The following is an 11961-nucleotide window of genomic DNA, read 5'->3' as shown; positions in this document are numbered from 1 at the left end:
GACTAACATAGGGGTTTGCAAAAAAACAAAGTCTATTATCAACGCGTTTCTCTACCGAGTCAAAGCAAAGGTATAAAGAGCTTAACCAAGATGCGGCAAGATGGTTGCAAACACCCAAACAGTAAAGAAGCTGTTCTACACAATTGTCTACACTAAAAAAGTGCATTCAATAAGTATCCCTATTAATAACAAAAAAAATTTAAAATTTAGACATGTTTAAATATTTTTTGTAACTTACGTTACAGCATAATGTAATTTGGCCGTAAAGTGGCTCATAATTAAATTAAAACAACAAATTAAATCAAATGCAATATATTTATTCATTATTTCATTAACATCTAAGCACTTAACTATTCAATAGATCACAGTAGTAGATCACAGTAGGCATCTTCTTTGGTGACAAGACGGACGGACGGACAGCATAATTAGTAGATGAAATGATTGTTCTCACTCGTGAGCAACTTGAGAGTTTACCACTTGGGTTGAAGTTGTCGTTTACCCTATAAAAAATAATGAATTAGTAACAAGTTTCATAAAATATACTATAATAATAAATTACCTGATTAATCATTCACCCCCGTCTTCCAAGCAACCTCAGTAAAATCTTCATAGTAAAACTCAACAAGTGGTATTTATAATAACTGCTTAAGTTAGTGAGGTTAGTCATGTTATTGAGTTAATAAGAGTTAAGTTAATCATGCATAATTATAGGCAGTTATTAAAAAAAACCACTTGCGAGTCATTCACATGTTAGAGCTTCAGGGCAGTAATAGTTGGATCGAGAAGATCTGCAAAAAAGAAAGAAACATTTTAGGAATGTTTCCATTTATGCTGGTATGGATAAACACATACCTGGTAAAATGTTTCTGGAAAGATTCCTGGTGAAGTAGTGAGTGCAGAGCAGCAGTAGTTGTAAGGACCTGAAAAAAAATGAACATGTTTTTTATTGTTCAAATTTATACTGATTTTGGATAAAAACATACTTTTTAGATTATTTTCAAAGTGATTCCTCGTGAAGGGGTCAGTGTGCAGAGCAGTAGTTGCAAGGACCTTGAAAAAAATAAAAATTTATAACAAACGACTTTTTAAATTATTTTCAGAGCGATTCCTGGTGAAGGGGTCAGTGTGCAGAGCAGCAGTGGTTGAAAGGACCTGAAAAAAAATAACATGTTATTTATTGTTCACATTTATACTGATTATGGATTAAAACGTACTTTTTAAATTATTTTCAGAGCGATTCCTGGTGAAGGGGTCAGTGAGCAGAGCAGCAGTGGTTGAAAGGACCTGAAAAAAAATAAACATGTTATTTATTGTTCACATTTATACTGATTATGGATAAAACGTACTTTTTAAATTATTTTCAGAGCGATTCCTGGTGAAGGGGTCAGTGTGCAGAGCAGCAGTGGTTGAAAGACCTGAAAAAAAAAAAAACATGTTATTTATTGTTCACATTTATACTGATTATGGATTAAAACGTACTTTTTAAATTATTTTCAGAGCGATTCCTGGTGTAGGGGTCAGTGTACAGAGCAGCAGTGGTTGAAAGGACCTGAAAAAAAAAATAAACATATTTATTGTTCACATTTATACTGATTATGGATAAAAACGTACTTTTTAAATTATTTTCAGAGCGATTCCTGGTGAAGGGGGTCAGTGTACAGAGCAGCAGTGGTTGAAAAGACCTGAAAAAAAATAAACATATTTATTGTTCACATTTATACTGATTATGGATTAAAACGTACTTTTTAAATTATTTTCAGAGCGATTCCTGGTGAAGGGGTCAGTGAGCAGAGCAGCAGTGGTTGAAAGTATCTGAAAAAAAAACAAACATGTTATTTATTGTTCACATTTATACTGATTATGGATTGAAACGTACTTTTTAAATTATTTTCAGAGCGATTCCCGGTGAAGTGAGTCAGCATTCAATTTTATTCGATACTTGGCCATTCGATACTCAACAATTTGCTTGATATGTTATCTTGTGGCCTCCATATCCATGTGATTTCATCTTGATGATCAGAAATAGAATGTAGAAATTTACTAGCAGTTTAAGAATTGCACTTGGTTTTATATGAAATGCATTAAAATTAATTGAAAACAGTGAAAATTAAAATTTAATATGTCAATAATTTAATGTAATATGTCAAATCCACATTGCATAATCTCAAATGATTCAAACGACCACATTATTTTTCAATGGTTAAATAGATTAGTGTATTAGTATTTGTTATTATTAATAATAAAACTACTGATGCTACCCAACTAATAAATTAACCCACATGCAAGACATATCGTGATCATTCGAATCATGAAATTCAATGCCTTAATGATTTTGTAAATTTCTAAAAGTTATAGTGACAACTAAAGTATTGATCAATTAATATCTTGAACAAAATCATCGCTTAATAAATCTATTCGTGCCAAATGCAATTCCAATAAATACCACATTCAGAGCGTCACAGTAACAATGTTCGTATAAAAACTGAAAGACTCTGGTAGCAGCAAACGCAAACCTACCCGCACCTGCAAAATACACAAATTATTTATGAATTTAGTCGATTATACATACATTATTAAATGTAATTGTTGATGCGTCACCAAAGCTGTCTTTGTGTGCTATGCAGCGCTCCAGCGAAGCATAGAATAGTCTTTATTTGCATCTTTATATCCATTCAAATTGTAACTATTCTTTGTCAATTTGTTGTTCAAATTGTAACTTTTTTTCAAGTAAAAGAAATAAAATTATGCATTTAAAATAAAAAATGGCTCTCATCGAAAAGTAATTTTGCTTTAACATTTTTAATGACATGATGATAGTGGTCCAATTTACACAATACTTCTGATCTATAAATTGAAGTGAATTAGCAGATGGTAATGATGTAAATAAGACTTCAAATTAAACGATCCGTATAAATGTACTCATAGTAATTCTCAAAATGAATTAACAGTCATTTTTTACTTTCACAACTTTTTACTATCACTTTCGATTATTTCTTCTGCACAATGACCGCCAGCCATTCAATTGTGAACTCTTGTTCAGTCAACAAAATAATAGTATGTAGTAAATAAAATAATTAGATAAAATGTATCCGGCGTACGTCTTAGACAGTAGTACGACTTGAGCAAAAACTACATAAATCGAGCACACGTTTTCCAAAACAAAAAAACAGCAATGAGAAAAGGTTTCAATTAAATCTAAAACATCTTAAAACTCGAAAACACGAAATGAAATCCGAGTGAATCCGCAAAGAGAAATATAATTAGCACAAGTACAACGTACCAGGTGACGCATGTTCTCCACAGGCAGCAAAGGGTCAGGCCCGCTCGTCCGTGTTCGACGACGTCTCGTTGTGTTCTTCCAGCAATCGCCACGATGGAAATGAACTCTAGCAATGACAACTCCATAGACAACTCCCTCTCCCAACTCCTATAGTCGCAAAGCATAGATGTGCAAAAGACTTGTAGACGTGCGACTGCAGAGCGTGCACGTTCGCTCGGTCGAAGATGGCGTTTCAGAAACTCGAACGTCTCTTCTGTTTTGAAATCGAAACGACGTTATTTGAATCTTCAATTTTAACAATAAGGGTTTTATAAATTAAATAACGATATTCCATTCTTCTAATAAACTCTCTAAACATTTACACTGCAATGAATTAGTCGTTGGTTATTGAAATAAATAAATTTGGTGTAGAATAAATTTTATTTTCTTTTACTAACCTGTGTTTTACAGTACACTTGTTTGCTTTTCCTTTCTCAGGTATAAAATTTGTTAAATATTTTTACATTTTTAAATATACAGACAAGTTTTCACTGTTTTATTTATATATTACTCATATACATGAATAATTTTGAAATTTAAAAACAAAAGCAATTTTCTATTAAAATGGTAATAGTTTAGTGGAATTGCTTTTAAATTTTGATAAAAAATTTAGTTCTACATTCCTGCAACTCGTGAAGCAGTAAATATTATATAAATACAAACATACAATTTTTTTTCAAGTTTTAACTTATTGGTTTACAATAAAATTACTAATGATGATACAAACTAGTCACAAACATTTGTAAACTAACAAAGTTAGCGCAAAAGAGTCTTACTGTGTACTTATTGAGAGTAGAGTTGGTTAAATATTTTGAAATATAATAAAATCAAACCGAGGTCAAAAAAAAAAAATTAATTAAAAAAATGTTTAATATAACATTTTTCTTTAAATTTCGTTTATTTTAAATAATCAAAATCAAATGACATTCTGTGAGAAAATACAAAATAAGTAATTTGAATTATCTAGTGAAAACAAACCACTCCTTTGCGAAGTTGAAAAACAATTAAATGAATGACATATAATAAATACTACTTTTTACATTTTATGATTATTTTAATTGATAACAATTTTTACAAGTGTATTTCAATAAAAAATTATTTTATAACTACTTAAGACTAATTTTATAAAAAAATTATTACAGTAATCTATATGATTACATATTGATTTTATGAGTTAGTTTAAGTTTTACAATGAAACAAAAGTTTAAACAAAATTTTCATTTATCAAACAATTTTCAAATCTAAATTTACTGCGATCATAATATATAATAATAAACTACACAATTCAAAATTATGTATACAATTGTTAATTATAAAAATATTCTTGAAACAGCTTAAATGGTGTTCATAATAAAATAAAACCAATTTTCAAAATATAGAAAATTAAAAATTTATTTTTAGAAATGTGAAAATACCATACTAGATATATGTCGAAACACACACACACACATACACATCACAAACATTATAAAGTTTTTGGTATATATAAGAACGCAAGTAAATATATACACACTGTAATACTATGCTATACATAAATTTAAAATCTTGTTTAAATACACGTTGCATAACTTTAGCTTTTTTATGCTTGTAAAGATAATTATATATTTCTCAAATTTATATTACTGCAGGCCAAAATATCAGACAAAAGTTGGAAATTTTGAGACTACTCTCCTATCCTGATAGTTACCAGAGCAACGGGGAACGTGCAGGAAAAATTATAGATTCACTAAAGGTTGAATACATTCAAACGTTGTTAATATTATTTATATTTTTATTACTATTTATTCCTCCAGGCCAAGAATCCTGCCTACCATCTAGATTTCGACACCAGGATCTACATTTCCCACATGATCCAGCCAAGGCAGCGCTTCAACGCGATTGCCAAAATGTTCTGCGACTCGGATATCGTATCTATAGATTTCACAAATGGAATAAATAAAAATAACAGTGATGGTACTGTCACCAAATACGATAGTGCTGCCATTATGAATCAGTGTGTCCCCAATGTTACAAGTTACTTTAAAGGCGAATGGAGAAAACAATTTCCTGAGGAGAATACAACGTTGAGAAAATTCTACCTGGATGTCAATAAATAAATTACATAAAAAATTAATTAAATTTTAATATGTATACTAGATAATCCAACAGGCGTTGTCCTGTACTCACGTCTACAATTTTTTACAATCCTCTACTTATATTTACAGTTTACCTAAAAATAATAAATATGTTTTTTAAATTACTCTTCACACCAAAATGCATATACATCAATATAAGTGATGTTAAATGTTCTTAACTGCTTTAAATAAAATGATGAGTCTCAATTTCTACACTAAATTGGAAATTAAAGTCTTTTAAACGGTACAACAAATTCAGAAAAAAATAATATATAGTATCCGCGATAAAAGTACAATACTACCTTGGATTTTTTCTAATTGTTCCAATAATGTTGCCTACAATTTTTAAGGTTTTTAGTAATTATAATATCTTAATTACATTTTTCTTAGTAATAATTTAAAACACATTATTACCAGGGATCCCCAGCGCCCGCTTTGCTAATTCCCTCCTATTATTTTACCTGTTTTAACCGTAGACCTTATATACATGGACTGCTAGTACCCATACATTTCTCATTATTTATTATGTAATGTATATTATGATATTCAATTATTAAGATGCTTATTGTAAGACAATAAGATGAAAAACAAAATGAAGATATATTATTAATAACAATTTTTGATTATTTTCATTCATTACTAGTTTCTAATCAATCAATCAATTGAAGTTTTAAAACTTCTCCTGTGAATAGAATTGTTCCACTTGTCTCGTCTTGAATGAAAAACGTAAAAGGTCTTGTTGCCGAGAAGAATACCTCGCGATCGTTGCCAAATTTATTGGTCAGGACAATTTCTAAAGAATAAAATGTAATATTATACACATATAAAGAAAAGACATATACAGGGTGCCTGTGTATGTATCATTTAATATACATCATTACCTGTAGCAGCATATACTGTACTTCCTTTCTCGTTAACTCGCTAACTTCAATGCCAGCCTTTTGCATTATGCCAGATATTATATTGATAATGTATCTCCTGTGGCGATAGCCCTCTTGCAATACCAGGCAGTGAGGACTGAGGACGTAGTTGGACTCAACTGCAGGCCCATCTAAATAACAAAATTTCAATTTCAAATCGAATAATTCTAAATAATGATGCTCTCGATCAGTAGAGGCCTTACCTCTTTTAAAGTATCAACAAGTTTTGCTTTAAAATCAAACTTGTACTTTAGTAAGGTAACATTGAGTTCAACTTCATCTATTAGCCACAATTGCTGCCTCAGAAGTTGGGCGTTCAAATTCTGTTGTAAATGTTGTAATCCGTTTCTCAGAATGAATATCGCACTGAATTTTCCACCCTTCGAAGAAATACAATGTAAATAAAATATAATATATATATATATATATATATATATATATAAATATTTACCTTAAATGGCATTCTTAAAATTTTCGCATCTAACTCTTTTGAGTCATGATAGAGAAAGACTCCTTGCTGTCTCATAAAAGGTATTGTGATTAGCCTAATAATAAAAATGGTGATAAATTGATTACTCCATTTGTTTATAGAAAACATTTGTTGATTTTTTTATAAATATATACAGATCGAATCAAAAACAGGCAACTCTAAGCTCTGTTCACAAATAATTTTTAAGTGTATAAACTTGGTGTAAGTGGCAAGTTGCGTGAACTCTCCAACATGTGTAAATAATCCACTTAAATATAAAAAATATTTTAATTCAAGAGTACATTGCAATGTGAAAAACTATCGCAGATTATTAAATTTTGTACAAATTTTTTAAAAATGTTAGTTATTTTTTATAAATAGTTTAAAAGTTACATATTATTGAACAAGAAACAAACTGTAGTATATTCATTAAAAGCAGGTTCCAAAATTGCCAAAGAAATTTATTAATCAATAACTGAGAAACGACTCGTCGATCATTGTAAAAATTTAATCAGCACGATTCTCAAATAGAACGTTTGTAATGGTTTTTGAATTTTTGAATTTTCAAAATCGATTCACGAATGTAGGCTATATATAACGTGGACAAAAAAAATTGATTTTTAAAAAGGATTATGCATGTTTAAGGAAACGTCGACTAAAGATGTAATTTTGACTCACGTAAAAACTCACGCTGCTCTTTTTTTCAAACTTTGATAATATTTTAAAAGTTAAAACAACTTACCATAGTGTCGAAATATTTAGTTATTTTTGAGACCGTGATCACTATCGGCAATAAAGTTTTAAAAATATCATCGTAACGAAATATTTAACAATTCAATACGAAGAAACGATCCGACCGATCTCTTAAAACAAATCAGCACGATCCTCAATTGATATCTTTTGAACAGTTTCTGATTTTTTAAAATGCAGGATTTCTGGCTAATACATGTACGAAAAATTTTACATTTTTCTGTTGATTAGAAACAGCTTGGCCGATTGTTGCACAAAACTGAAAGGCGCTTGTCATTATCTAGTAACATCAAATGACTTTTAAAGTTTTGAAATGGATTTAACCGTTTTTGAGAAAACGTTTGCAAAAAGTCAAAAATCGACTCATGCAATGCTGGATTACCCGGCAAATTTTTCAGAATGTTAAAATTTTAAATCCGAAAAATTGTCACGGCAATTTATTTTAAGCATTGATCCTGATCTCGATAATTTTCTGTGAGATAGAATGTTATTCGTTTTCTAATCAAACTTATTCATGGGCGCCTCATTAATATTTTTATTGATGTATCATGTTTAAAATAAAATAAAAAATCAAATTGATAAGCTTTCTTGGGAAAAATAAAATAAAATTTTTGGAAGAAATGAATAATTTTATAATTTTTAAAATAAAAATTATTAAATTGATAAGCTTTTTTGGGAAAAATATTGAAGCTCTGTTCATTTCTTGCAACTTAGTTAAGATGAATCTTACATACAAAACCCTTAATATGGTTTTAAATAGTTTCATATTTTAGTTCGGAAATTAACATACCATATTAATTGTTATTTTATGATAATTTAATTATTTCGTTGTTCGTATATATTTTTAACTTCCTCTGGAGTAAGTTATTGTAATCGTCCAAAAATCGAAATTGAAAATGTTTACACTTCTCGAGATTTTGAAGGTTTCTGAACATTTTGGCATACCTCGGAAAAAATAGATGTGTGTATGTATGTATGGATACAATTTTTTGTCCACGTTTTCGGGAGCACGGATCAACCGATTTGAATGGTTCAAAAGCATTCGATTCCTATTGATAGGGTTAGATAGGGATAGTGCTGATTAGTTTTTGGCAAAGGCAAGTCCAGCCGTTTCGAGGATACAGACCAAAAAGGGAAGAAAATAGAAATCGAGTTTTTGAGAGATCAGAACATCCGATTTGAATGATCCAAAAAAAATTCAATTTGTAATGACGGGGAGAAGGAGTGATTAGTTTTTGGCAGGTCCAGCGGTTTCGGAGATACAGAGCTAAATGTGCAAAACATGGCAGTTTTTGAGAGAACTAAGCGTCCGATTTGAATGATTCAAAAAACCTTCTACTTGTTTTAACAAAATAATTGCTTTTGGAAAAAAAATTGTTTCAAAATTGTTTCAAAAAAAAAATTTTTGTATATTGAAAATAATTCAGATTTTAATTTGAATTCTAACTAAAGTTCTAATATACTTTAAACAAATAATTTCAACTTTGCAATTTTGTTTATATAATTCTTATAAATATTAGACAATGCTACAGTGTTTATAATAATCTATTTGAAAATATTTAATATTCCTTGAATATTTTTGGACCGATTCTGCGCATAACAGAGAAATGTTACGGCATAGCTATATTACGCTCCGACTCCCATACATTATGCGAATGAATCATACTGAATGCTGTCAAAATATCATGTATTTGCTGTTCATTCCGGCGTTTTAAGCATAAACTGCAACGTCACTCGTATGTTATCTAAGAGGAATCAGAAACACACACTTATCTAACATCGTTTTTTTGACATTTGTGCGGCTTTTAGGTGTTGTTTTGCATCAAAAAACCTGAGAAATTCGCCTGACTGAACACCAACCGCATAACTTTTGTCTATATTACTATGGAAAATTCTTCATAACATGACCTTATCATAACATTGCGGCAGAATCGGTCCCTTTGTTATGGTACGGGAAGTTCCAGCAATTTACCTTGAGGCACGATGACATGCACCCCACTAGTTTTTTCTTTAAAATGACATCTATAAAAGTGAACCTAAACTAAAATATCTGCCAATTTGGTTTCGTTTTTCCAATTACTATGACTTACCCGTGAAGGGAATGCCAATTGGTGGTAAAAAATGATCATTGAACATACGCACATCAAATTATCAGGTACTTTTTAAGAATATTAATAATAAGTACAAATTTTGTTAACATTGCTTTGCAAAAAAAACTCTAAGTTTTCAAACAAACTGCTTCTTCGGGAAGTTTGTAATAAGTCAGCCCTAGTAGATAATTTCTAATAATGAAGTAATGAAATATGGATGGATCTAGTCGGCTTACTTTCTACAAAAATACGACCTTACACATGGTATAAGGTTCTGATTTCTATTTGCACTTTTTGCTTCGTATCTTCGAAACGGCTAGACCAGCCTTAGCGAAAACCTAATCAGAACGTCTTCGTATCAATTTTGTAGTGAAGTACACCAAAATGTTCAGAGGGCCTTGAAACGTGACACATGGTGTAAGGTTCTGATTTCTATTCGCACTTTTTGCTTAGTATCTTCGAAACGGCTAGACCAGCCTTAGCGAAAACCTAATCAGAACGTCTTCGTATCAATTTTGTAGTGAAGTATACCAAAATGTTCAGAGGGCCTTGAAACGTGAAGATAAAAAAAACATTTTCGATTCTTTTGCAATTACTATAACTTACCCAAAGCAAAGTTAAAAAGTATATCTACATAATATAAGATAAATTGTTTAATTAAAAAAGTAAAATTTTGTCTATTAAAAAGGGCGCCTGAACGGATAGGGCCTAGGGCGGCAGAAAGCTTAATGCGCCACTGAGCTCATGTACACACTTTTTTTTAAAATTTGGTCTCAAACGATTCAGAAAGACTTGAAAAGTCGAATTTTTTTGTGAGAGCATATTAAATATTTTCCTATTATGCTATTTTTAAGGGCGGCATTTATATGCTCGCACGCAGGCGGCCACGTACCCAGGCACGGCCCTGGTAACAGATATTGTAATTAAAAAAAAACTATAACTATTAACTATTAACTATTGACAATAACTATTCACTTATCACTATTAACTAAGAACTAAATACTATTGGCTATTGAAAATTGAATATTGAAAATTGAATTCACTATTTGCTATTTATTACTCTTTATACAGTACTCAATATTCATATTTATATGAAAATTTATAGTGAAAATTTAAAAGTATGTAAAAGTATTTACCAAAACACAATGGTAAGTGAGAAATTTACCATTGAGTTTTATTTTATTTATATGCACATTTACCGTATTGTATATGCTTAATTTGTTTGTATATGTTTGTTATGTATATCGCATGACCATTGTTATATTGTAATTATATACTTATATTCTAGGGATTATTATTCCTAAGACTTGAAAATCTAGTCAAGTGCACTCTCGAGTGCTCAAAGAATAGTGTAGTGTTCAAACCGGCTCAAAATATTTGCATTTCATATCATTTGAATTAGTTAGATACTGAAAATTATGATGAAAAAGTACAGAATTGCCAAGAACAAAATTGTCGCAATTCTTCAAGGTAGATAGGATTAGGAAAGCAAAACTTCGCGCCAGGGTCCCGATCTCATCTGCACAATTCACACAATCTAGATTGCGGAATGTTAGAGTCTACATTGAAAGATTGAATGAATTAAAGAAGATTATTGCTTTCGTGTATTTTTAAAACTTTTGAAAGAATGTTGAAAGAACGTATAGAATGGTACGTAGAAAATAAACGAATATTTAACCACGCGCTGTTTGGATTCAGGAGGAATAGAAACTCTGGATTTACTGAGCACACTGACCAATGACATACACATACACAACTCAATGAATCATTATTTATTATTATTATCAATAGACATTGATAAAGCATATGATAATATAGACCATAATATACTGCATACAAAATTAAGTAATATAAATATTCCACTAAAAACTAATTAACATAATTCTGTTAACAATATCGCAAAGAAATATATACTTAAGACAAGTTGACGGATTGATAAGACCAAGAGTTGCATGCAAAGGAATAGCACAAGGCTCTATACTTAGTCCTTTATTATTTAATATTTGCACCGCAGATTTTCATAATATTCTTCACACAAGCATTAAAAAAATGCAATACGCAGACGATATTTATATATACATATCAAGACCGACTTTAACATCGTGTATAGCAGAAATGAATGATGGAATTAAAGAAATTAAAAAATGGTTAATCCTAAATAATTTAAATATATCTCAGGACAAGTATGCAGCTACAATATTCACAAAACATCGTTATCCTAGTAGTACAGACAATATAAAAATAAACAATAAAGAAATCACGATAAAAAATAAAATAAAACTTTTGGGCATAACATTTG

The 11961-nt window shown here is 30.2% G+C and overlaps 2 long non-coding RNA genes across 3 annotated transcripts in view; both read right to left on the bottom strand.

The window, feature by feature from the left end:
- Window positions 1–1114: 1114 nt before the first annotated feature.
- Window positions 1115–11961, bottom strand: part of LOC113372345 — a 38424-nt gene continuing 27577 nt past the window's right edge. Inside the window, exons 12-13 of the long non-coding RNA XR_003366757.1 lie at window positions 1215–1284; window positions 1115–1152 (exon numbers count right to left, since the gene is read on the bottom strand). This is a non-coding gene — a long non-coding RNA (uncharacterized LOC113372345). The remainder of the gene's footprint in view (window positions 1153–1214; window positions 1285–11961) is intronic.
- Window positions 1505–3387, bottom strand: LOC113372348. Of its 2 annotated transcripts, XR_003366761.1 has the most exons (6): window positions 3281–3387; window positions 2518–2523; window positions 1877–2008; window positions 1743–1812; window positions 1612–1682; window positions 1505–1549 (listed from the first exon to the last, which is right to left on the bottom strand). It is a non-coding gene; the product is annotated as an uncharacterized LOC113372348 (long non-coding RNA). The 2 variants fall into 2 exon arrangements; XR_003366760.1 differs by lacking the exons at window positions 1612–1682; window positions 1743–1812 and having other exon boundaries at window positions 1530–1549.

This window comes from Ctenocephalides felis, unplaced genomic scaffold (assembly GCF_003426905.1).
Source record: "Ctenocephalides felis isolate EL2017-DRISC unplaced genomic scaffold, ASM342690v1 CF-g0.4_SCAFFOLD_01604, whole genome shotgun sequence".
Classification (NCBI taxonomy): domain Eukaryota; kingdom Metazoa; phylum Arthropoda; class Insecta; order Siphonaptera; family Pulicidae; genus Ctenocephalides; species Ctenocephalides felis.
This window is presented reverse-complemented; position numbering and strand designations above follow the sequence as displayed.